This window comes from Aquarana catesbeiana, linkage group LG03, assembly GCF_042186555.1.
Source record: "Aquarana catesbeiana isolate 2022-GZ linkage group LG03, ASM4218655v1, whole genome shotgun sequence".
In the NCBI taxonomy this organism is placed as follows: domain Eukaryota; kingdom Metazoa; phylum Chordata; class Amphibia; order Anura; family Ranidae; genus Aquarana; species Aquarana catesbeiana.
In genome coordinates this window covers 599,620,069-599,642,789 of record NC_133326.1, presented here as the reverse complement: position 1 = coordinate 599,642,789, position 22,721 = coordinate 599,620,069, and the positions used below count along the sequence as shown (strand labels likewise).

General features: G+C 43.6%; 25 non-coding genes across 25 annotated transcripts; all 25 read left to right on the top strand.

Moving 5' to 3' along the window:
- Window positions 1-141: 141 nt before the first annotated feature.
- On the top strand, window positions 142-214 carry TRNAR-CCU (transfer RNA arginine (anticodon CCU)). The gene has a single exon. It is a non-coding gene; the product is annotated as a tRNA-Arg (tRNA).
- A 1,530-nt stretch (window positions 215-1,744) lies between these two features.
- Window positions 1,745-1,837, top strand: TRNAI-UAU (transfer RNA isoleucine (anticodon UAU)). The gene is given in 2 exon segments: window positions 1,745-1,782; window positions 1,802-1,837. It is a non-coding gene; the product is annotated as a tRNA-Ile (tRNA).
- A 416-nt stretch (window positions 1,838-2,253) lies between these two features.
- TRNAR-CCU (transfer RNA arginine (anticodon CCU)) lies at window positions 2,254-2,326 on the top strand. The gene has a single exon. It is a non-coding gene; the product is annotated as a tRNA-Arg (tRNA).
- A 1,033-nt stretch (window positions 2,327-3,359) lies between these two features.
- On the top strand, window positions 3,360-3,452 carry TRNAI-UAU (transfer RNA isoleucine (anticodon UAU)). The gene is given in 2 exon segments: window positions 3,360-3,397; window positions 3,417-3,452. It is a non-coding gene; the product is annotated as a tRNA-Ile (tRNA).
- A 739-nt stretch (window positions 3,453-4,191) lies between these two features.
- On the top strand, window positions 4,192-4,264 carry TRNAR-CCU (transfer RNA arginine (anticodon CCU)). Its single transcript has one exon. It is a non-coding gene; the product is annotated as a tRNA-Arg (tRNA).
- A 1,014-nt stretch (window positions 4,265-5,278) lies between these two features.
- Window positions 5,279-5,371, top strand: TRNAI-UAU (transfer RNA isoleucine (anticodon UAU)). Its single transcript is given in 2 exon segments — window positions 5,279-5,316; window positions 5,336-5,371. It is a non-coding gene; the product is annotated as a tRNA-Ile (tRNA).
- Window positions 5,372-6,110: 739 nt separating this feature from the next.
- On the top strand, window positions 6,111-6,183 carry TRNAR-CCU (transfer RNA arginine (anticodon CCU)). The gene has a single exon. It is a non-coding gene; the product is annotated as a tRNA-Arg (tRNA).
- Window positions 6,184-7,216: 1,033 nt separating this feature from the next.
- Window positions 7,217-7,309, top strand: TRNAI-UAU (transfer RNA isoleucine (anticodon UAU)). The gene is given in 2 exon segments: window positions 7,217-7,254; window positions 7,274-7,309. It is a non-coding gene; the product is annotated as a tRNA-Ile (tRNA).
- Window positions 7,310-8,048: 739 nt separating this feature from the next.
- TRNAR-CCU (transfer RNA arginine (anticodon CCU)) lies at window positions 8,049-8,121 on the top strand. Its single transcript has one exon. It is a non-coding gene; the product is annotated as a tRNA-Arg (tRNA).
- A 1,033-nt stretch (window positions 8,122-9,154) lies between these two features.
- TRNAI-UAU (transfer RNA isoleucine (anticodon UAU)) lies at window positions 9,155-9,247 on the top strand. The gene is given in 2 exon segments: window positions 9,155-9,192; window positions 9,212-9,247. It is a non-coding gene; the product is annotated as a tRNA-Ile (tRNA).
- Window positions 9,248-9,663: 416 nt separating this feature from the next.
- Window positions 9,664-9,736, top strand: TRNAR-CCU (transfer RNA arginine (anticodon CCU)). The gene has a single exon. It is a non-coding gene; the product is annotated as a tRNA-Arg (tRNA).
- A 983-nt stretch (window positions 9,737-10,719) lies between these two features.
- On the top strand, window positions 10,720-10,812 carry TRNAI-UAU (transfer RNA isoleucine (anticodon UAU)). Its single transcript is given in 2 exon segments — window positions 10,720-10,757; window positions 10,777-10,812. It is a non-coding gene; the product is annotated as a tRNA-Ile (tRNA).
- Window positions 10,813-11,228: 416 nt separating this feature from the next.
- On the top strand, window positions 11,229-11,301 carry TRNAR-CCU (transfer RNA arginine (anticodon CCU)). Its single transcript has one exon. It is a non-coding gene; the product is annotated as a tRNA-Arg (tRNA).
- A 1,530-nt stretch (window positions 11,302-12,831) lies between these two features.
- Window positions 12,832-12,924, top strand: TRNAI-UAU (transfer RNA isoleucine (anticodon UAU)). Its single transcript is given in 2 exon segments — window positions 12,832-12,869; window positions 12,889-12,924. It is a non-coding gene; the product is annotated as a tRNA-Ile (tRNA).
- Window positions 12,925-13,341: 417 nt separating this feature from the next.
- On the top strand, window positions 13,342-13,414 carry TRNAR-CCU (transfer RNA arginine (anticodon CCU)). Its single transcript has one exon. It is a non-coding gene; the product is annotated as a tRNA-Arg (tRNA).
- A 1,529-nt stretch (window positions 13,415-14,943) lies between these two features.
- Window positions 14,944-15,036, top strand: TRNAI-UAU (transfer RNA isoleucine (anticodon UAU)). The gene is given in 2 exon segments: window positions 14,944-14,981; window positions 15,001-15,036. It is a non-coding gene; the product is annotated as a tRNA-Ile (tRNA).
- Window positions 15,037-15,443: 407 nt separating this feature from the next.
- Window positions 15,444-15,516, top strand: TRNAR-CCU (transfer RNA arginine (anticodon CCU)). Its single transcript has one exon. It is a non-coding gene; the product is annotated as a tRNA-Arg (tRNA).
- Window positions 15,517-17,045: 1,529 nt separating this feature from the next.
- TRNAI-UAU (transfer RNA isoleucine (anticodon UAU)) lies at window positions 17,046-17,138 on the top strand. The gene is given in 2 exon segments: window positions 17,046-17,083; window positions 17,103-17,138. It is a non-coding gene; the product is annotated as a tRNA-Ile (tRNA).
- A 406-nt stretch (window positions 17,139-17,544) lies between these two features.
- On the top strand, window positions 17,545-17,617 carry TRNAR-CCU (transfer RNA arginine (anticodon CCU)). The gene has a single exon. It is a non-coding gene; the product is annotated as a tRNA-Arg (tRNA).
- Window positions 17,618-18,650: 1,033 nt separating this feature from the next.
- On the top strand, window positions 18,651-18,743 carry TRNAI-UAU (transfer RNA isoleucine (anticodon UAU)). Its single transcript is given in 2 exon segments — window positions 18,651-18,688; window positions 18,708-18,743. It is a non-coding gene; the product is annotated as a tRNA-Ile (tRNA).
- Window positions 18,744-19,159: 416 nt separating this feature from the next.
- On the top strand, window positions 19,160-19,232 carry TRNAR-CCU (transfer RNA arginine (anticodon CCU)). Its single transcript has one exon. It is a non-coding gene; the product is annotated as a tRNA-Arg (tRNA).
- Window positions 19,233-20,375: 1,143 nt separating this feature from the next.
- Window positions 20,376-20,468, top strand: TRNAI-UAU (transfer RNA isoleucine (anticodon UAU)). Its single transcript is given in 2 exon segments — window positions 20,376-20,413; window positions 20,433-20,468. It is a non-coding gene; the product is annotated as a tRNA-Ile (tRNA).
- A 416-nt stretch (window positions 20,469-20,884) lies between these two features.
- TRNAR-CCU (transfer RNA arginine (anticodon CCU)) lies at window positions 20,885-20,957 on the top strand. Its single transcript has one exon. It is a non-coding gene; the product is annotated as a tRNA-Arg (tRNA).
- A 1,033-nt stretch (window positions 20,958-21,990) lies between these two features.
- Window positions 21,991-22,083, top strand: TRNAI-UAU (transfer RNA isoleucine (anticodon UAU)). Its single transcript is given in 2 exon segments — window positions 21,991-22,028; window positions 22,048-22,083. It is a non-coding gene; the product is annotated as a tRNA-Ile (tRNA).
- Window positions 22,084-22,499: 416 nt separating this feature from the next.
- On the top strand, window positions 22,500-22,572 carry TRNAR-CCU (transfer RNA arginine (anticodon CCU)). The gene has a single exon. It is a non-coding gene; the product is annotated as a tRNA-Arg (tRNA).
- Window positions 22,573-22,721: the final 149 nt, after the last annotated feature.

Here is a 22,721-nt window from a genome sequence, read left to right as displayed (position 1 = left end):
TTTGTAGCTCAAACCACTTGCAATTCTGTAGCAAGTTTGCAAGGGAAAATAAATCAAAGACTTTGCCACCCTTACCTTGTAAAGTAAGAGAACGGATGACTTATGAATGAAAAAAAAAGGGTTTGCATGCATCCAGTGCAAGCCCCAGTGGCCTAATGGATAAGGCACTGGCCTCCTAAGCCAGGGATTGTGGGTTCGAGTCCCATCTGGGGTGCTCAAGAACTTGCTTGGCTCTGTCTAAAGCAAGGCTTTCAAATAAAATCTTTAGAAGTTACCTTTCCTGATGCCTTAAAGGGGTTGTAAAGGTAAAAATTTTTTCACCTTAATGCATTCTATGCATTAAGGTGAAAAAACTTCTGACAGAACCGCCGCCCCCAGGCCCCCCGTTTTACTTACCTGACGCCTCGAAAGTCAGCTTCGCGTTCCCGACATCTGTTCCTCCGCTCACCCTGGCCGCTGATTGGCTGCAGTGGATGGATTGAAAGCAGCGCAGCCATTGGCTCGCGCTGCTGTCAATCACATCCGATGACGCGACGCGCCGGGGGGCGGGGCCGAGTGATACAGCGAGCGGCTATAGCCGCCGGCTGTATCACGGGAGCGCGCCCGCAAGCACTCACCACCGTGCGAGGGAGCTCGCATTAAGGTGGTGAATGCTTGCGGGGAGGAGCTGAAACAGCCGCCGAGGGACCCCAGAAGACGAGGTTCGGGGCCACTCTGTGCAGAACGAGCTGCACAGTGAAGGTAAGTATAACATGTTTGTTATTTAAAAAAAAAAAAAAAAAACACCTTTACAACCGCTTTAATTAATATGTGTGCCTCTTATTAGTAGAACTCACAATTAGTTGAGCATCATGCTATCAGCTGAACAGAATCTTCTGCAAGATGGCTACAAGTCCAAATCTCCTGCAATGTTTCAGCCAAACAATGTCTTCAACTCCCCACAAAGGAAAAGCTGCTTTTATTAGGAAGGAGCTTTGCATTTTGTCCGACGTTCTCCTGACATCCCATTGTGGCATGCAAATCCGGTGGGCTAAAATCTTCAAGCAAAAAGGCCATCCTGACAAGTAGCGTTGGTAAGACGTGTTTTTCCTGATGTATCAACATATATGAATAGCAATCAGCATCACTCCTTAGAGGTGTGCCTCCTTTGCTTCACATGACATGGCGTTGTTGCATTTTTTGAGATTTGCACTGATAGCCACTGCTCTGGGACATGTTCAGAAGTCTTCTTGCCGCAAACAGTCAGAAACAGAATCTCATGTGAATCCGCAGCTTTTCTGACAAATAGAGCATTAAAATGCTCAACACAGTGTCTGGATAGTGGCATTTTAAATGTATTAACAACTCTTGTGTTTTATCTGGGTTTACGCACAAACTGACTTTGGTCCAAAGGTACTTGGTATTTGGTATTACCTTCCACTTCTTGGTTTACAGTGGACCTTTTAGTAACTTTTAGTAACTTTTGCATGAATATATTCCTAACACGTCACAATAGCAGTTGCAATATCATTTTTTCTTTCAAAAAAGTTTTACTTTTTATTTTTAAAAAACTGTCCTTGAGCTCCAGTCAAGTGGCTTTGGCAGTGGTTTTTTTCTAGGAGCACTTATAAGCTACCATTTCTTGCTATGAGAGAAAATCAATTCTCTTTTGTCTGGGGTAAGCAGGATTTTAGGTTTTGGATCACTTGGAGGTCTGTTTTAAACCGAGGAGAGATGGATAATGGATCTTTCGGATGATGCCCGCGCTCCAGTGGCGCAATCGGTCAGCGCGCGGTACTTATATGGCAGTACTTGTTGAGCAATGCCGAGGTTGTGAGTTCGAGCCTCACCTGGAGCATGCTTTTTCTTGCTTTTTGCCTTTCTTAATGGAAAATGTCGTCTGCACTTGCACCCTACGGCCTGAGAACTTTACCACAAGGCAGTAAGCGCCCAAAGAAACTTAAGGTTCTTTCCTCAGTGGTGCTTGAATGAGTTGTCTTTCAGTTACACTGACCACATTCTTTAAACTCTGGACCAAAACTGATAACGAGAATGTGCGCCTTCTACTTGTTGAAAAGAGGCGTGGAGCGCTGCGACATGGCTTTTCCCTTTCAGAAAGCTCATTCTTCTAACTTTGTAGCTCAAACCGCTTGCAATTCTGTAGCAAGTTTGCAAGGGAAAATAAATCAAAGACTTTGCCACCCTTACCTTGTAAAGTAAGAGAACGGATGACTTATGAATGAAAAAAAAAGGGTTTGCATGTATCCAGTGCAAGCCCCAGTGGCCTAATGGATAAGGCACTGGCCTCCTAAGCCAGGGATTGTGGGTTCGAGTCCCATCTGGCGTGCTCGAGAACTTGCTTGGCTCTGTCTAAAGCAAGGCTTTCAAATAAAATCTTTAGAAGTTCCCTTTCCTGATGCCTTAATTAATATGTGTGCCTCTTATTAGTAGAACTCACAATTAGTTGAGCATCATGCTATCAGCTGAACAGAATCTTCTGCAAGATGGCTACAAGTCCTCTTGTCCAATACCAAATCTCCTGCAATGTTTCTGCCAAACAATGTCTTCAGCTCCCCACAAAGGAAAAGCTGCTTTTATTAGGAAGGAGCTTTGCATTTTGTCCGACGTTCTCCTGACATCCCATTGTGGCATGCAAATCCGGTGGGCTAAAATCTTCAAGCAAAAAGGCCATCCTGACAAGTAGCGTTGGTAAGACGTGTTTTTCCTGATGTATCAACATATATGAATAGCAATCAGCATCACTCCTTAGAGGTGTGCCTCCTTTGCTTCACATGACATGGCGTTGTTGCATTTTTTGAGATTTGCACTGATAGCCACTGCTCTGGGACATGTTCAGAAGTCTTCTTGCCGCAAACAGTCAGAAACAGAATCTCATGTGAATCCGCAGCTTTTCTGCCAAATAGAGCATTAAAATGCTCAACACAGTGTCTGGATAGTGGCATTTTAAATGTATTAACAACTCTTGTGTTTTATCTGGGTTTACGCACAAACTGACTTTGGTCCAAAGGTACTTGGTATTTGGTATTACCTTCCACTTCTTGGTTTACAGTGGACCTTTTAGTAACTTTTAGTAACTTTGGCATGAATATATTCCTAACACGTCACAATAGCAGTTGCAATATCATTTTTTCTTTCAAAAAAGTTTTACTTTTTATTTTTAAAAAACTGTCCTTGAGCTCCAGTCAAGTGGCTTTGGCAGTGTTTTTTTTCTAGGAGCACTTATAAGCTACCATTTCTTGCTATGAGAGAAAATCAATTCTCTTTTGTCTGGGGTAAGCAGGATTTTAGGTTTTGGATCACTTGGAGGTCTGTTTTAAACCGAGGAGAGATGGATAATGGATCTTTCGGATGACGCCTGCGCTCCAGTGGCGCAATCGGTCAGCGCGCGGTACTTATATGGCAGTACTTGTTGAGCAATGCCGAGGTTGTGAGTTCGAGCCTCACCTGGAGCATGCTTTTTCTTGCTTTTTGCCTTTCTTAATGGAAAATGTCGTCTGCACTTGCACCCTACGGCCTGAGAACTTTACCACAAGGCAGTAAGCGCCCAAAGAAACTTAAGGTTCTTTCCTCAGTGGTGCTTGAATGAGTTGTCTTTCAGTTACACTGACCACATTCTTTAAACTCTGGACCAAAACTGATAACGAGAATGTGCGCCTTCTACTTGTTGAAAAGAGGCGTGGAGCGCTGCGACATGGCTTTTCCCTTTCAGAAAGCTCATTCTTCTAACTTTGTAGCTCAAACCACTTGCAATTCTGTAGCAAGTTTGCAAGGGAAAATAAATCAAAGACTTTGCCACCCTTACCTTGTAAAATGTCGTCTGCACTTGCACCCTACGGCCTGAGAACTTTACCACAAGGCAGTAAGCGCCCAAAGAAACTTAAGGTTCTTTCCTCAGTGGTGCTTGAATGAGTTGTCTTTCAGTTACACTGACCACATTCTTTAAACTCTGGACCAAAACTGATAACGAGAATGTGCGCCTTCTACTTGTTGAAAAGAGGCGTGGAGCGCTGCGACATGGCTTTTCCCTTTCAGAAAGCTCATTCTTCTAACTTTGTAGCTCAAACCACTTGCAATTCTGTAGCAAGTTTGCAAGGGAAAATAAATCAAAGACTTTGCCACCCTTACCTTGTAAAGTAAGAGAACGGATGACTTATGAATGAAAAAAAAAGGGTGTGCATGCATCCAGTGCAAGCCCCAGTGGCCTAATGGATAAGGCACTGGCCTCCTAAGCCAGGGATTGTGGGTTCGAGTCCCATCTGGGGTGCTCGAGAACTTGCTTGGCTCTGTCTAAATCTTTAGAAGTTCCCTTTCCTGATGCCTTAATTAATATGTGTGCCTCTTATTAGTAGAACTCACAATTAGTTGAGCATCATGCTATCAGCTGAACAGAATCTTCTGCAAGATGGCTACAAGTCCTCTTGTCCAATACCAAATCTCCTGCAATGTTTCAGCCAAACAATGTCTTCAACTCCCCACAAAGGAAAAGCTGCTTTTATTAGGAAGGAGCTTTGCATTTTGTCCGACGTTCTCCTGACATCCCATTGTGGCATGCAAATCCGGTGGGCTAAAATCTTCAAGCAAAAAGGCCATCCTGACAAGTAGCGTTGGTAAGACGTGTTTTTCCTGATGTATCAACATATATGAATAGCAATCAGCATCACTCCTTAGAGGTGTGCCTCCTTTGCTTCACATGACATGGCGTTGTTGCATTTTTTGAGATTTGCACTGATAGCCACTGCTCTGGGACATGTTCAGAAGTCTTCTTGCCGCAAACAGTCAGAAACAGAATCTCATGTGAATCCGCAGCTTTTCTGCCAAATAGAGCATTAAAATGCTCAACACAGTGTCTGGATAGTGGCATTTTAAATGTATTAACAACTCTTGTGTTTTATCTGGGTTTACGCACAAACTGACTTTGGTCCAAAGGTACTTGGTATTTGGTATTACCTTCCACTTCTTGGTTTACAGTGGACCTTTTAGTAACTTTTAGTAACTTTTGCATGAATATATTCCTAACACGTCACAATAGCAGTTGCAATATCATTTTTTCTTTCAAAAAAGTTTTACTTTTTATTTTTAAAAAACTGTCCTTGAGCTCCAGTCAAGTGGCTTTGGCAGTGTTTTTTTTCTAGGAGCACTTATAAGCTACCATTTCTTGCTATGAGAGAAAATCAATTCTCTTTTGTCTGGGGTAAGCAGGATTTTAGGTTTTGGATCACTTGGAGGTCTGTTTTAAACCGAGGAGAGATGGATAATGGATCTTTCGGATGACGCCCGCGCTCCAGTGGCGCAATCGGTCAGCGCGCGGTACTTATATGGCAGTACTTGTTGAGCAATGCCGAGGTTGTGAGTTCGAGCCTCACCTGGAGCATGCTTTTTCTTGCTTTTTGCCTTTCTTAATGGAAAATGTCGTCTGCACTTGCACCCTACGGCCTGAGAACTTTACCACAAGGCAGTAAGCGCCCAAAGAAACTTAAGGTTCTTTCCTCAGTGGTGCTTGAATGAGTTGTCTTTCAGTTACACTGACCACATTCTTTAAACTCTGGACCAAAACTGATAACGAGAATGTGCGCCTTCTACTTGTTGAAAAGAGGCGTGGAGCGCTGCGACATGGCTTTTCCCTTTCAGAAAGCTCATTCTTCTAACTTTGTAGCTCAAACCACTTGCAATTCTGTAGCAAGTTTGCAAGGGAAAATAAATCAAAGACTTTGCCACCCTTACCTTGTAAAATGTCGTCTGCACTTGCACCCTACGGCCTGAGAACTTTACCACAAGGCAGTAAGCGCCCAAAGAAACTTAAGGTTCTTTCCTCAGTGGTGCTTGAATGAGTTGTCTTTCAGTTACACTGACCACATTCTTTAAACTCTGGACCAAAACTGATAACGAGAATGTGCGCCTTCTACTTGTTGAAAAGAGGCGTGGAGCGCTGCGACATGGCTTTTCCCTTTCAGAAAGCTCATTCTTCTAACTTTGTAGCTCAAACCACTTGCAATTCTGTAGCAAGTTTGCAAGGGAAAATAAATCAAAGACTTTGCCACCCTTACCTTGTAAAGTAAGAGAACGGATGACTTATGAATGAAAAAAAAAGGGTGTGCATGCATCCAGTGCAAGCCCCAGTGGCCTAATGGATAAGGCACTGGCCTCCTAAGCCAGGGATTGTGGGTTCGAGTCCCATCTGGGGTGCTCGAGAACTTGCTTGGCTCTGTCTAAAGCAAGGCTTTCAAATAAAATCTTTAGAAGTTCCCTTTCCTGATGCCTTAATTAATATGTGTGCCTCTTACTAGTAGAACTCACAATTAGTTGAGCATCATGCTATCAGCTGAACAGAATCTTCTGCAAGATGGCTATAAGTCCTCTTGTCCAATACCAAATCTCCTGCAATGTTTCTGCCAAACAATGTCTTCAACTCCCCACAAAGGAAAAGCTGCTTTTATTAGGAAGGAGCTTTGCATTTTGTCCGACGTTCTCCTGACATCCCATTGTGGCATGCAAATCCGGTGGGCTAAAATCTTCAAGCAAAAAGGCCATCCTGACAAGTAGCGTTGGTAAGACGTGTTTTTCCTGATGTATCAACATATATGAATAGCAATCAGCATCACTCCTTAGAGGTGTGCCTCCTTTGCTTCACATGACATGGCGTTGTTGCATTTTTTGAGATTTGCACTGATAGCCACTGCTTTGGGACATGTTCAGAAGTCTTCTTGCCGCAAACAGTCAGAAACAGAATCTCATGTGAATCCGCAGCTTTTCTGCCAAATAGAGCATTAAAATGCTCAACACAGTGTCTGGATAGTGGCATTTTAAATGTATTAACAACTCTTGTGTTTTATCTGGGTTTACGCACAAACTGACTTTGGTCCAAAGGTACTTGGTATTTGGTATTACCTTCCACTTCTTGGTTTACAGTGGACCTTTTAGTAACTTTTAGTAACTTTGGCATGAATATATTCCTAACACGTCACAATAGCAGTTGCAATATCATTTTTTCTTTCAAAAAAGTTTTACTTTTTATTTTTAAAAAACTGTCCTTGAGCTCCAGTCAAGTGGCTTTGGCAGTGTTTTTTTTCTAGGAGCACTTATAAGCTACCATTTCTTGCTATGAGAGAAAATCAATTCTCTTTTGTCTGGGGTAAGCAGGATTTTAGGTTTTGGATCACTTGGAGGTCTGTTTTAAACCGAGGAGAGATGGATAATGGATCTTTCGGATGACGCCCGCGCTCCAGTGGCGCAATCGGTCAGCGCGCGGTACTTATATGGCAGTACTTGTTGAGCAATGCCGAGGTTGTGAGTTCGAGCCTCACCTGGAGTATGCTTTTTCTTGCTTTTTGCCTTTCTTAATGGAAAATGTCGTCTGCACTTGCACCCTACGGCCTGAGAACTTTACCACAAGGCAGTAAGCGCCCAAAGAAACTTAAGGTTCTTTCCTCAGTGGTGCTTGAATGAGTTGTCTTTCAGTTACACTGACCACATTCTTTAAACTCTGGACCAAAACTGATAACGAGAATGTGCGCCTTCTACTTGTTGAAAAGAGGCGTGGAGCGCTGCGACATGGCTTTTCCCTTTCAGAAAGCTCATTCTTCTAACTTTGTAGCTCAAACCACTTGCAATTCTGTAGCAAGTTTGCAAGGGAAAATAAATCAAAGACTTTGCCACCCTTACCTTGTAAAATGTCGTCTGCACTTGCACCCTACGGCCTGAGAACTTTACCACAAGGCAGTAAGCGCCCAAAGAAACTTAAGGTTCTTTCCTCAGTGGTGCTTGAATGAGTTGTCTTTCAGTTACACTGACCACATTCTTTAAACTCTGGACCAAAACTGATAACGAGAATGTGCGCCTTCTACTTGTTGAAAAGAGGCGTGGAGCGCTGCGACATGGCTTTTCCCTTTCAGAAAGCTCATTCTTCTAACTTTGTAGCTCAAACCACTTGCAATTCTGTAGCAAGTTTGCAAGGGAAAATAAATCAAAGACTTTGCCACCCTTACCTTGTAAAGTAAGAGAACGGATGACTTATGAATGAAAAAAAAAGGGTGTGCATGCATCCAGTGCAAGCCCCAGTGGCCTAATGGATAAGGCACTGGCCTCCTAAGCCAGGGATTGTGGGTTCGAGTCCCATCTGGGGTGCTCGAGAACTTGCTTGGCTCTGTCTAAAGCAAGGCTTTCAAATAAAATCTTTAGAAGTTCCCTTTCCTGATGCCTTAATTAATATGTGTGCCTCTTACTAGTAGAACTCACAATTAGTTGAGCATCATGCTATCAGCTGAACAGAATCTTCTGCAAGATGGCTACAAGTCCTCTTGTCCAATACCAAATCTCCTGCAATGTTTCTGCCAAACAATGTCTTCAACTCCCCACAAAGGAAAAGCTGCTTTTATTAGGAAGGAGCTTTGCATTTTGTCCGACGTTCTCCTGACATCCCATTGTGGCATGCAAATCCGGTGGGCTAAAATCTTCAAGCAAAAAGGCCATCCTGACAAGTAGCGTTGGTAAGACGTGTTTTTCCTGATGTATCAACATATATGAATAGCAATCAGCATCACTCCTTAGAGGTGTGCCTCCTTTGCTTCACATGACATGGCGTTGTTGCATTTTTTGAGATTTGCACTGATAGCCACTGCTCTGGGACATGTTCAGAAGTCTTCTTGCCGCAAACAGTCAGAAACAGAATCTCATGTGAATCCGCAGCTTTTCTGCCAAATAGAGCATTAAAATGCTCAACACAGTGTCTGGATAGTGGCATTTTAAATGTATTAACAACTCTTGTGTTTTATCTGGGTTTACGCACAAACTGACTTTGGTCCAAAGGTACTTGGTATTTGGTATTACCTTCCACTTCTTGGTTTACAGTGGACCTTTTAGTAACTTTTAGTAACTTTGGCATGAATATATTCCTAACACGTCACAATAGCAGTTGCAATATCATTTTTTCTTTCAAAAAAGTTTTACTTTTTATTTTTAAAAAACTGTCCTTGAGCTCCAGTCAAGTGGCTTTGGCAGTGTTTTTTTTCTAGGAGCACTTATAAGCTACCATTTCTTGCTATGAGAGAAAATCAATTCTCTTTTGTCTGGGGTAAGCAGGATTTTAGGTTTTGGATCACTTGGAGGTCTGTTTTAAACCGAGGAGAGATGGATAATGGATCTTTCGGATGACGCCCGCGCTCCAGTGGCGCAATCGGTCAGCGCGCGGTACTTATATGGCAGTACTTGTTGAGCAATGCCGAGGTTGTGAGTTCGAGCCTCACCTGGAGCATGCTTTTTCTTGCTTTTTGCCTTTCTTAATGGAAAATGTCGTCTGCACTTGCACCCTACGGCCTGAGAACTTTACCACAAGGCAGTAAGCGCCCAAAGAAACTTAAGGTTCTTTCCTCAGTGGTGCTTGAATGAGTTGTCTTTCAGTTACACTGACCACATTCTTTAAACTCTGGACCAAAACTGATAACGAGAATGTGCGCCTTCTACTTGTTGAAAAGAGGCGTGGAGCGCTGCGACATGGCTTTTCCCTTTCAGAAAGCTCATTCTTCTAACTTTGTAGCTCAAACCGCTTGCAATTCTGTAGCAAGTTTGCAAGGGAAAATAAATCAAAGACTTTGCCACCCTTACCTTGTAAAGTAAGAGAACGGATGACTTATGAATGAAAAAAAAAGGGTTTGCATGTGTCCAGTGCAAGCCCCAGTGGCCTAATGGATAAGGCACTGGCCTCCTAAGCCAGGGATTGTGGGTTCGAGTCCCATCTGGGGTGCTCGAGAACTTGCTTGGCTCTGTCTAAAGCAAGGCTTTCAAATAAAATCTTTAGAAGTTACCTTTCCTGATGCCTTAATTAATATGTGTGCCTCTTATTAGTAGAACTCAAAATTAGTTGAGCATCATGCTATCAGCTGAACAGAATCTTCTGCAAGATGGCTACAAGTCCAAATCTCCTGCAATGTTTCAGCCAAACAATGTCTTCAACTCCCCACAAAGGAAAAGCTGCTTTTATTAGGAAGGAGCTTTGCATTTTGTCCGACGTTCTCCTGACATCCCATTGTGGCATGCAAATCCGGTGGGCTAAAATCTTCAAGCAAAAAGGCCATCCTGACAAGTAGCGTTGGTAAGACGTGTTTTTCCTGATGTATCAACATATATGAATAGCAATCAGCATCACTCCTTAGAGGTGTGCCTCCTTTGCTTCACATGACATGGCGTTGTTGCATTTTTTGAGATTTGCACTGATAGCCACTGCTCTGGGACATGTTCAGAAGTCTTCTTGCCGCAAACAGTCAGAAACAGAATCTCATGTGAATCCGCAGCTTTTCTGCCAAATAGAGCATTAAAATGCTCAACACAGTGTCTGGATAGTGGCATTTTAAATGTATTAACAACTCTTGTGTTTTATCTGGGTTTACGCACAAACTGACTTTGGTCCAAAGGTACTTGGTATTTGGTATTACCTTCCACTTCTTGGTTTACAGTGGACCTTTTAGTAACTTTTCATAGCAGTTGCAATATCATTTTTTCTTTCAAAAAAGTTTTACTTTTTATTTTTAAAAAACTGTCCTTGAGCTCCAGTCAAGTGGCTTTGGCAGTGTTTTTTTTCTAGGAGCACTTATAAGCTACCATTTCTTGCTATGAGAGAAAATCAATTCTCTTTTGTCTGGGGTAAGCAGGATTTTAGGTTTTGGATCACTTGGAGGTCTGTTTTAAACCGAGGAGAGATGGATAATGGATCTTTCGGATGATGCCCGCGCTCCAGTGGCGCAATCGGTCAGCGCGCGGTACTTATATGGCAGTACTTGTTGAGCAATGCCGAGGTTGTGAGTTCGAGCCTCACCTGGAGCATGCTTTTTCTTGCTTTTTGCCTTTCTTAATGGAAAATGTCGTCTGCACTTGCACCCTACGGCCTGAGAACTTTACCACAAGGCAGTAAGCGCCCAAAGAAACTTAAGGTTCTTTCCTCAGTGGTGCTTGAATGAGTTGTCTTTCAGTTACACTGACCACATTCTTTAAACTCTGGACCAAAACTGATAACGAGAATGTGCGCCTTCTACTTGTTGAAAAGAGGCGTGGAGCGCTGCGACATGGCTTTTCCCTTTCAGAAAGCTCATTCTTCTAACTTTGTAGCTCAAACCACTTGCAATTCTGTAGCAAGTTTGCAAGGGAAAATAAATCAAAGACTTTGCCACCCTTACCTTGTAAAGTAAGAGAACGGATGACTTATGAATGAAAAAAAAAGGGTTTGCATGCATCCAGTGCAAGCCCCAGTGGCCTAATGGATAAGGCACTGGCCTCCTAAGCCAGGGATTGTGGGTTCGAGTCCCATCTGGGGTGCTCAAGAACTTGCTTGGCTCTGTCTAAAGCAAGGCTTTCAAATAAAATCTTTAGAAGTTACCTTTCCTGATGCCTTAAAGGGGTTGTAAAGGTAAAAATTTTTTCACCTTAATGCATTCTATGCATTAAGGTGAAAAAACTTCTGACAGAACCGCCGCCCCCAGGCCCCCCGTTTTACTTACCTGACGCCTCGAAAGTCAGCTTCGCGTTCCCGACATCTGTTCCTCCGCTCACCCTGGCCGCTGATTGGCTGCAGTGGATGGATTGAAAGCAGCGCAGCCATTGGCTCGCGCTGCTGTCAATCACATCCGATGACGCGACGCGCCGGGGGGCGGGGCCGAGTGATACAGCGAGCGGCTATAGCCGCCGGCTGTATCACGGGAGCGCGCCCGCAAGCACTCACCACCGTGCGAGGGAGCTCGCATTAAGGTGGTGAATGCTTGCGGGGAGGAGCTGAAACAGCCGCCGAGGGACCCCAGAAGACGAGGTTCGGGGCCACTCTGTGCAGAACGAGCTGCACAGTGAAGGTAAGTATAACATGTTTGTTATTTAAAAAAAAAAAAAAAAAACACCTTTACAACCGCTTTAATTAATATGTGTGCCTCTTATTAGTAGAACTCACAATTAGTTGAGCATCATGCTATCAGCTGAACAGAATCTTCTGCAAGATGGCTACAAGTCCAAATCTCCTGCAATGTTTCAGCCAAACAATGTCTTCAACTCCCCACAAAGGAAAAGCTGCTTTTATTAGGAAGGAGCTTTGCATTTTGTCCGACGTTCTCCTGACATCCCATTGTGGCATGCAAATCCGGTGGGCTAAAATCTTCAAGCAAAAAGGCCATCCTGACAAGTAGCGTTGGTAAGACGTGTTTTTCCTGATGTATCAACATATATGAATAGCAATCAGCATCACTCCTTAGAGGTGTGCCTCCTTTGCTTCACATGACATGGCGTTGTTGCATTTTTTGAGATTTGCACTGATAGCCACTGCTCTGGGACATGTTCAGAAGTCTTCTTGCCGCAAACAGTCAGAAACAGAATCTCATGTGAATCCGCAGCTTTTCTGACAAATAGAGCATTAAAATGCTCAACACAGTGTCTGGATAGTGGCATTTTAAATGTATTAACAACTCTTGTGTTTTATCTGGGTTTACGCACAAACTGACTTTGGTCCAAAGGTACTTGGTATTTGGTATTACCTTCCACTTCTTGGTTTACAGTGGACCTTTTAGTAACTTTTAGTAACTTTTGCATGAATATATTCCTAACACGTCACAATAGCAGTTGCAATATCATTTTTTCTTTCAAAAAAGTTTTACTTTTTATTTTTAAAAAACTGTCCTTGAGCTCCAGTCAAGTGGCTTTGGCAGTGTTTTTTTTCTAGGAGCACTTATAAGCTACCATTTCTTGCTATGAGAGAAAATCAATTCTCTTTTGTCTGGGGTAAGCAGGATTTTAGGTTTTGGATCACTTGGAGGTCTGTTTTAAACCGAGGAGAGATGGATAATGGATCTTTCGGATGATGCCTGCGCTCCAGTGGCGCAATCGGTCAGCGCGCGGTACTTATATGGCAGTACTTGTTCAGCAATGCCGAGGTTGTGAGTTCGAGCCTCACCTGGAGCATGCTTTTTCTTGCTTTTTGCCTTTCTTAATGGAAAATGTCGTCTGCACTTGCACCCTACGGCCTGAGAACTTTACCACAAGGCAGTAAGCGCCCAAAGAAACTTAAGGTTCTTTCCTCAGTGGTGCTTGAATGAGTTGTCTTTCAGTTACACTGACCACATTCTTTAAACTCTGGACCAAAACTGATAACGAGAATGTGCGCCTTCTACTTGTTGAAAAGAGGCGTGGAGCGCTGCGACATGGCTTTTCCCTTTCAGAAAGCTCATTCTTCTAACTTTGTAGCTCAAACCACTTGCAATTCTGTAGCAAGTTTGCAAGGGAAAATAAATCAAAGACTTTGCCACCCTTACCTTGTAAAGTAAGAGAACGGATGACTTATGAATGAAAAAAAAGGGGGTTTGCATGCATCCAGTGCAAGCCCCAGTGGCCTAATGGATAAGGCACTGGCCTCCTAAGCCAGGGATTGTGGGTTCGAGTCCCATCTGGGGTGCTCAAGAACTTGCTTGGCTCTGTCTAAAGCAAGGCTTTCAAATAAAATCTTTAGAAGTTACCTTTCCTGATGCCTTAAAGGGGTTGTAAAGGTAAAAATTTTTTCACCTTAATGCATTCTATGCATTAAGGTGAAAAAACTTCTGACAGAACCGCCGCCCCCAGGCCCCCCGTTTTACTTACCTGACGCCTCGAAAGTCAGCTTCGCGTTCCCGACATCTGTTCCTCCGCTCACCCTGGCCGCTGATTGGCTGCAGTGGATGGATTGAAAGCAGCGCAGCCATTGGCTCGCGCTGCTGTCAATCACATCCGATGACGCGACGCGCCGGGGGGCGGGGCCGAGTGATACAGCGAGCGGCTATAGCCGCCGGCTGTATCACTGGAGCGCGCCCGCAAGCACTCACCACCGTGCGAGGGAGCTCGCATTAAGGTGGTGAATGCTTGCGGGGAGGAGCTGAAACAGCCGCCGAGGGACCCCAGAAGACGAGGTTCGGGGCCACTCTGTGCAGAACGAGCTGCACAGTGAAGGTAAGTATAACATGTTTGTTATTTAAAAAAAAAAAAAAAAACACCTTTACAACCGCTTTAATTAATATGTGTGCCTCTTATTAGTAGAACTCACAATTAGTTGAGCATCATGCTATCAGCTGAACAGAATCTTCTGCAAGATGGCTACAAGTCCAAATCTCCTGCAATGTTTCAGCCAAACAATGTCTTCAACTCCCCACAAAGGAAAAGCTGCTTTTATTAGGAAGGAGCTTTGCATTTTGTCCGACGTTCTCCTGACATCCCATTGTGGCATGCAAATCCGGTGGGCTAAAATCTTCAAGCAAAAAGGCCATCCTGACAAGTAGCATTGGTAAGACGTGTTTTTCCTGATGTATCAACATATATGAATAGCAATCAGCATCACTCCTTAGAGGTGTGCCTCCTTTGCTTCACATGACATGGCGTTGTTGCATTTTTTGAGATTTGCACTGATAGCCACTGCTCTGGGACATGTTCAGAAGTCTTCTTGCCGCAAACAGTCAGAAACAGAATCTCATGTGAATCCGCAGCTTTTCTGACAAATAGAGCATTAAAATGCTCAACACAGTGTCTGGATAGTGGCATTTTAAATGTATTAACAACTCTTGTGTTTTATCTGGGTTTACGCACAAACTGACTTTGGTCCAAAGGTACTTGGTATTTGGTATTACCTTCCACTTCTTGGTTTACAGTGGACCTTTTAGTAACTTTTAGTAACTTTTGCATGAATATATTCCTAACACGTCACAATAGCAGTTGCAATATCATTTTTTCTTTCAAAAAAGTTTTACTTTTTATTTTTAAAAAACTGTCCTTGAGCTCCAGTCAAGTGGCTTTGGCAGTGTTTTTTTTCTAGGAGCACTTATAAGCTACCATTTCTTGCTATGAGAGAAAATCAATTCTCTTTTGTCTGGGGTAAGCAGGATTTTAGGTTTTGGATCACTTGGAGGTCTGTTTTAAACCGAGGAGAGATGGATAATGGATCTTTCGGATGATGCCCGCGCTCCAGTGGCGCAATCGGTCAGCGCGCGGTACTTATATGGCAGTACTTGTTGAGCAATGCCGAGGTTGTGAGTTCGAGCCTCACCTGGAGCATGCTTTTTGCCTTTCTTAATGGAAAATGTCGTCTGCACTTGCACCCTACGGCCTGAGAACTTTACCACAAGGCAGTAAGCGCCCAAAGAAACTTAAGGTTCTTTCCTCAGTGGTGCTTGAATGAGTTGTCTTTCAGTTACACTGACCACATTCTTTAAACTCTGGACCAAAACTGATAACGAGAATGTGCGCCTTCTACTTGTTGAAAAGAGGCGTGGAGCGCTGCGACATGGCTTTTCCCTTTCAGAAAGCTCATTCTTCTAACTTTGTAGCTCAAACCACTTGCAATTCTGTAGCAAGTTTGCAAGGGAAAATAAATCAAAGACTTTGCCACCCTTACCTTGTAAAGTAAGAGAACGGATGACTTATGAATGAAAAAAAAGGGGGTTTGCATGCATCCAGTGCAAGCCCCAGTGGCCTAATGGATAAGGCACTGGCCTCCTAAGCCAGGGATTGTGGGTTCGAGTCCCATCTGGGGTGCTCAAGAACTTGCTTGGCTCTGTCTAAAGCAAGGCTTTCAAATAAAATCTTTAGAAGTTACCTTTCCTGATGCCTTAAAGGGGTTGTAAAGGTAAAAATTTTTTCACCTTAATGCATTCTATGCATTAAGGTGAAAAAACTTCTGACAGAACCGCCGCCCCCAGGCCCCCCGTTTTACTTACCTGACGCCTCGAAAGTCAGCTTCGCGTTCCCGACATCTGTTCCTCCGCTCACCCTGGCCGCTGATTGGCTGCAGTGGATGGATTGAAAGCAGCGCAGCCATTGGCTCGCGCTGCTGTCAATCACATCCGATGACGCGACGCGCCGGGGGGCGGGGCCGAGTGATACAGCGAGCGGCTATAGCCGCCGGCTGTATCACTGGAGCGCGCCCGCAAGCACTCACCACCGTGCGAGGGAGCTCGCATTAAGGTGGTGAATGCTTGCGGGGAGGAGCTGAAACAGCCGCCGAGGGACCCCAGAAGACGAGGTTCGGGGCCACTCTGTGCAGAACGAGCTGCACAGTGAAGGTAAGTATAACATGTTTGTTATTTAAAAAAAAAAAAAAAAACACCTTTACAACCGCTTTAATTAATATGTGTGCCTCTTATTAGTAGAACTCACAATTAGTTGAGCATCATGCTATCAGCTGAACAGAATCTTCTGCAAGATGGCTACAAGTCCAAATCTCCTGCAATGTTTCAGCCAAACAATGTCTTCAACTCCCCACAAAGGAAAAGCTGCTTTTATTAGGAAGGAGCTTTGCATTTTGTCCGACGTTCTCCTGACATCCCATTGTGGCATGCAAATCCGGTGGGCTAAAATCTTCAAGCAAAAAGGCCATCCTGACAAGTAGCATTGGTAAGACGTGTTTTTCCTGATGTATCAACATATATGAATAGCAATCAGCATCACTCCTTAGAGGTGTGCCTCCTTTGCTTCACATGACATGGCGTTGTTGCATTTTTTGAGATTTGCACTGATAGCCACTGCTCTGGGACATGTTCAGAAGTCTTCTTGCCGCAAACAGTCAGAAACAGAATCTCATGTGAATCCGCAGCTTTTCTGACAAATAGAGCATTAAAATGCTCAACACAGTGTCTGGATAGTGGCATTTTAAATGTATTAACAACTCTTGTGTTTTATCTGGGTTTACGCACAAACTGACTTTGGTCCAAAGGTACTTGGTATTTGGTATTACCTTCCACTTCTTGGTTTACAGTGGACCTTTTAGTAACTTTTAGTAACTTTTGCATGAATATATTCCTAACACGTCACAATAGCAGTTGCAATATCATTTTTTCTTTCAAAAAAGTTTTACTTTTTATTTTTAAAAAACTGTCCTTGAGCTCCAGTCAAGTGGCTTTGGCAGTGGTTTTTTTCTAGGAGCACTTATAAGCTACCATTTCTTGCTATGAGAGAAAATCAATTCTCTTTTGTCTGGGGTAAGCAGGATTTTAGGTTTTGGATCACTTGGAGGTCTGTTTTAAACCGAGGAGAGATGGATAATGGATCTTTCGGATGATGCCCGCGCTCCAGTGGCGCAATCGGTCAGCGCGCGGTACTTATATGGCAGTACTTGTTGAGCAATGCCGAGGTTGTGAGTTCGAGCCTCACCTGGAGCATGCTTTTTGCCTTTCTTAATGGAAAATGTCGTCTGCACTTGCACCCTACGGCCTGAGAACTTTACCACAAGGCAGTAAGCGCCCAAAGAAACTTAAGGTTCTTTCCTCAGTGGTGCTTGAATGAGTTGTCTTTCAGTTACACTGACCACATTCTTTAAACTCTGGACCAAAACTGATAACGAGAATGTGCGCCTTCTACTTGTTGAAAAGAGGCGTGGAGCGCTGCGACATGGCTTTTCCCTTTCAGAAAGCTCATTCTTCTAACTTTGTATCTCAAACCGCTTGCAATTCTGTAGCAAGTTTGCAAGGGAAAATAAATCAAAGACTTTGCCACCCTTACCTTGTAAAGTAAGAGAACGGATGACTTATGAATGAAAAAAAAAGGGTTTGCATGTATCCAGTGCAAGCCCCAGTGGCCTAATGGATAAGGCACTGGCCTCCTAAGCCAGGGATTGTGGGATCGAGTCCCATCTGGGGTGCTCGAGAACTTGCTTGGCTCTGTCTAAAGCAAGGCTTTCAAATAAAATCTTTAGAAGTTCCCTTTCCTGATGCCTTAATTAATATGTGTGCCTCTTATTAGTAGAACTCACAATTAGTTGAGCATCATGCTATCAGCTGAACAGAATCTTCTGCAAGATGGCTACAAGTCCTCTTGTCCAATACCAAATCTCCTGCAATGTTTCTGCCAAACAATGTCTTCAACTCCCCACAAAGGAAAAGCTGCTTTTATTAGGAAGGAGCTTTGCATTTTGTCCGACGTTCTCCTGACATCCCATTGTGGCATGCAAATCCGGTGGGCTAAAATCTTCAAGCAAAAAGGCCATCCTGACAAGTAGCGTTGGTAAGACGTGTTTTTCCTGATGTATCAACATATATGAATAGCAATCAGCATCACTCCTTAGAGGTGTGCCTCCTTTGCTTCACATGACATGGCGTTGTTGCATTTTTTGAGATTTGCACTGATAGCCACTGCTCTGGGACATGTTCAGAAGTCTTCTTGCCGCAAACAGTCAGAAACAGAATCTCATGTGAATCCGCAGCTTTTCTGCCAAATAGAGCATTAAAATGCTCAACACAGTGTCTGGATAGTGGCATTTTAAATGTATTAACAACTCTTGTGTTTTATCTGGGTTTACGCACAAACTGACTTTGGTCCAAAGGTACTTGGTATTTGGTATTACCTTCCACTTCTTGGTTTACAGTGGACCTTTTAGTAACTTTTAGTAACTTTTGCATGAATATATTCCTAACACGTCACAATAGCAGTTGCAATATCATTTTTTCTTTCAAAAAAGTTTTACTTTTTATTTTTAAAAAACTGTCCTTGAGCTCCAGTCAAGTGGCTTTGGCAGTGTTTTTTTTCTAGGAGCACTTATAAGCTACCATTTCTTGCTATGAGAGAAAATCAATTCTCTTTTGTCTGGGGTAAGCAGGATTTTAGGTTTTGGATCACTTGGAGGTCTGTTTTAAACCGAGGAGAGATGGATAATGGATCTTTTGGATGATGCCCGCGCTCCAGTGGCGCAATCGGTCAGCGCGCGGTACTTATATGGCAGTACTTGTTGAGCAATGCCGAGGTTGTGAGTTCGAGCCTCACCTGGAGCATGCTTTTTCTTGCTTTTTGCCTTTCTTAATGGAAAATGTCGTCTGCACTTGCACCCTACGGCCTGAGAACTTTACCACAAGGCAGTAAGCGCCCAAAGAAACTTAAGGTTCTTTCCTCAGTGGTGCTTGAATGAGTTGTCTTTCAGTTACACTGACCACATTCTTTAAACTCTGGACCAAAACTGATAACGAGAATGTGCGCCTTCTACTTGTTGAAAAGAGGCGTGGAGCGCTGCGACATGGCTTTTCCCTTTCAGAAAGCTCATTCATCTAACTTTGTAGCTCAAACCACTTGCAATTCTGTAGCAAGTTTGCAAGGGAAAATAAATCAAAGACTTTGCCACCCTTACCTTGTAAAGTAAGAGAACGGATGACTTATGAATGAAAAAAAAAGGGTTTGCAGGCATCCAGTGCAAGCCCCAGTGGCCTAATGGATAAGGCACTGGCCTCCTAAGCCAGGGATTGTGGGTTCGAGTCCCATCTGGGGTGCTCGAGAACTTGCTTGGCTCTGTCTAAAGCAAGGCTTTCAAATAAAATCTTTAGAAGTTACCTTTCCTGATGCCTTAAAGGGGTTGTAAAGGTAAAAATTTTTTCACCTTAATGCATTCTATGCATTAAGGTGAAAAAACTTCTGACAGAACCGCCGCCCCCAGGCCCCCCGTTTTACTTACCTGACGCCTCGAAAGTCAGCTTCGCGTTCCCGACATCTGTTCCTCCGCTCACCCTGGCCGCTGATTGGCTGCAGTGGATGGATTGAAAGCAGCGCAGCCATTGGCTCGCGCTGCTGTCAATCACATCCGATGACGCGACGCGCCGGGGGGCGGGGCCGAGTGATACAGCGAGCGGCTATAGCCGCCGGCTGTATCACGGGAGCGCGCCCGCAAGCACTCACCACCGTGCGAGGGAGCTCGCATTAAGGTGGTGAATGCTTGCGGGGAGGAGCTGAAACAGCCGCCGAGGGACCCCAGAAGACGAGGTTCGGGGCCACTGTGTGCAGAACGAGCTGCACAGTGAAGGTAAGTATAACATGTTTGTTATTTTAAAAAAAAAAAAAAAAAACACCTTTACAACTGCTTTAATTAATATGTGTGCCTCTTATTAGTAGAACTCACAATTAGTTGAGCATCATGCTATCAGCTGAACAGAATCTTCTGCAAGATGGCTACAAGTCCAAATCTCCTGCAATGTTTCAGCCAAACAATGTCTTCAACTCCCCACAAATGTATTAACAACTCTTGTGTTTTATCTGGGTTTACGCACAAACTGACTTTGGTCCAAAGGTACTTGGTATTTGGTATTACCTTCCACTTCTTGGTTTACAGTGGACCTTTTAGTAACTTTTAGTAACTTTTGCATGAATATATTCCTAACACGTCACAATAGCAGTTGCAATATCATTTTTTCTTTCAAAAAAGTTTTACTTTTTATTTTTAAAAAACTGTCCTTGAGCTCCAGTCAAGTGGCTTTGGCAGTGTTTTTTTTCTAGGAGCACTTATAAGCTACCATTTCTTGCTATGAGAGAAAATCAATTCTCTTTTGTCTGGGGTAAGCAGGATTTTAGGTTTTAGATCACTTGGAGGTCTGTTTTAAACCGAGGAGAGATGGATAATGGATCGTTCGAATGACGCCCGCGCTCCAGTGGCGCAATCGGTCAGCGCGCGGTACTTATATGGCAGTACTTGTTGAGCAATGCCGAGGTTGTGAGTTCGAGCCTCACCTGGAGCATGCTTTTTCTTGCTTTTTGCCTTTCTTAATGGAAAATGTCGTCTGCACTTGCACCCTACGGCCTGAGAACTTTACCACAAGGCAGTAAGCGCCCAAAGAAACTTAAGGTTCTTTCCTCAGTGGTGCTTGAATGAGTTGTCTTTCAGTTACACTGACCACATTCTTTAAACTCTGGACCAAAACTGATAACGAGAATGTGCGCCTTCTACTTGTTGAAAAGAGGCGTGGAGCGCTGCGACATGGCTTTTCCCTTTCAGAAAGCTCATTCTTCTAACTTTGTAGCTCAAACCACTTGCAATTCTGTAGCAAGTTTGCAAGGGAAAATAAATCAAAGACTTTGCCACCCTTACCTTGTAAAGTAAGAGAACGGATGACTTATGAATGAAAAAAAAAGGGTGTGCATGCATCCAGTGCAAGCCCCAGTGGCCTAATGGATAAGGCACTGGCCTCCTAAGCCAGGGATTGTGGGTTCGAGTCCCATCTGGGGTGCTCGAGAACTTGCTTGGCTCTGTCTAAAGCAAGGCTTTCAAATAAAATCTTTAGAAGTTCCCTTTCCTGATGCCTTAATTAATATGTGTGCCTCTTACTAGTAGAACTCACAATTAGTTGAGCATCATGCTATCAGCTGAACAGAATCTTCTGCAAGATGGCTACAAGTCCTCTTGTCCAATACCAAATCTCCTGCAATGTTTCTGCCAAACAATGTCTTCAACTCCCCACAAAGGAAAAGCTGCTTTTATTAGGAAGGAGCTTTGCATTTTGTCCGACGTTCTCCTGACATCCCATTGTGGCATGCAAATCCGGTGGGCTAAAATCTTCAAGCAAAAAGGCCATCCTGACAAGTAGCGTTGGTAAGACGTGTTTTTCCTGATGTATCAACATATATGAATAGCAATCAGCATCACTCCTTAGAGGTGTGCCTCCTTTGCTTCACATGACATGGCGTTGTTGCATTTTTTGAGATTTGCACTGATAGCCACTGCTCTGGGACATGTTCAGAAGTCTTCTTGCCGCAAACAGTCAGAAACAGAATCTCATGTGAATCCGCAGCTTTTCTGCCAAATAGAGCATTAAAATGCTCAACACAGTGTCTGGATAGTGGCATTTTAAATGTATTAACAACTCTTGTGTTTTATCTGGGTTTACGCACAAACTGACTTTGGTCCAAAGGTACTTGGTATTTGGTATTACCTTCCACTTCTTGGTTTACAGTGGACCTTTTAGTAACTTTTAGTAACTTTTGCATGAATATATTCCTAACACGTCACAATAGCAGTTGCAATATCATTTTTTCTTTCAAAAAAGTTTTACTTTTTATTTTTAAAAAACTGTCCTTGAGCTCCAGTCAAGTGGCTTTGGCAGTGTTTTTTTTCTAGGAGCACTTATAAGCTACCATTTCTTGCTATGAGAGAAAATCAATTCTCTTTTGTCTGGGGTAAGCAGGATTTTAGGTTTTGGATCACTTGGAGGTCTGTTTTAAACCGAGGAGAGATGGATAATGGATCTTTCGGATGATGCCCGCGCTCCAGTGGCGCAATCGGTCAGCGCGCGGTACTTATATGGCAGTTACTGTTGAGCAATGCCGAGGTTGTGAGTTCGAGCCTCACCTGGAGCATGCTTTTTCTTGCTTTTTGCCTTTCTTAATGGAAAATGTCGTCTGCACTTGCACCCTATGGCCTGAGAACTTTACCACAAGGCAGTAAGCGCCCAAAGAAACTTAAGGTTCTTTCCTCAGTGGTGCTTGAATGAGTTGTCTTTCAGTTACACTGACCACATTCTTTAAACTCTGGACCAAAACTGATAACGAGAATGTGCGCCTTCTACTTGTTGAAAAGAGGCGTGGAGCGCTGCGACATGGCTTTTCCCTTTCAGAAAGCTCATTCTTCTAACTTTGTAGCTCAAACCGCTTGCAATTCTGTAGCAAGTTTGCAAGGGAAAATAAATCAAAGACTTTGCTACCCTTACCTTGTAAAGTAAGAGAACGGATGACTTATGAATGAAAAAAAAAGGGTTTGCATGCATCCAGTGCAAGCCCCAGTGGCCTAATGGATAAGGCACTGACCTCCTAAGCCAGGGATTGTGGGTTCGAGTCCCATCTGGGGTGCTCGAGAACTTGCTTGGCTCTGTCTAAAGCAAGGCTTTCAAATAAAATCTTTAGAAGTTCCCTTTCCTGATGCCTTAATTAATATGTGTGCCTCTTACTAGTAGAACTCACAATTAGTTGAGCATCATGCTATCAGCTGAACAGAATCT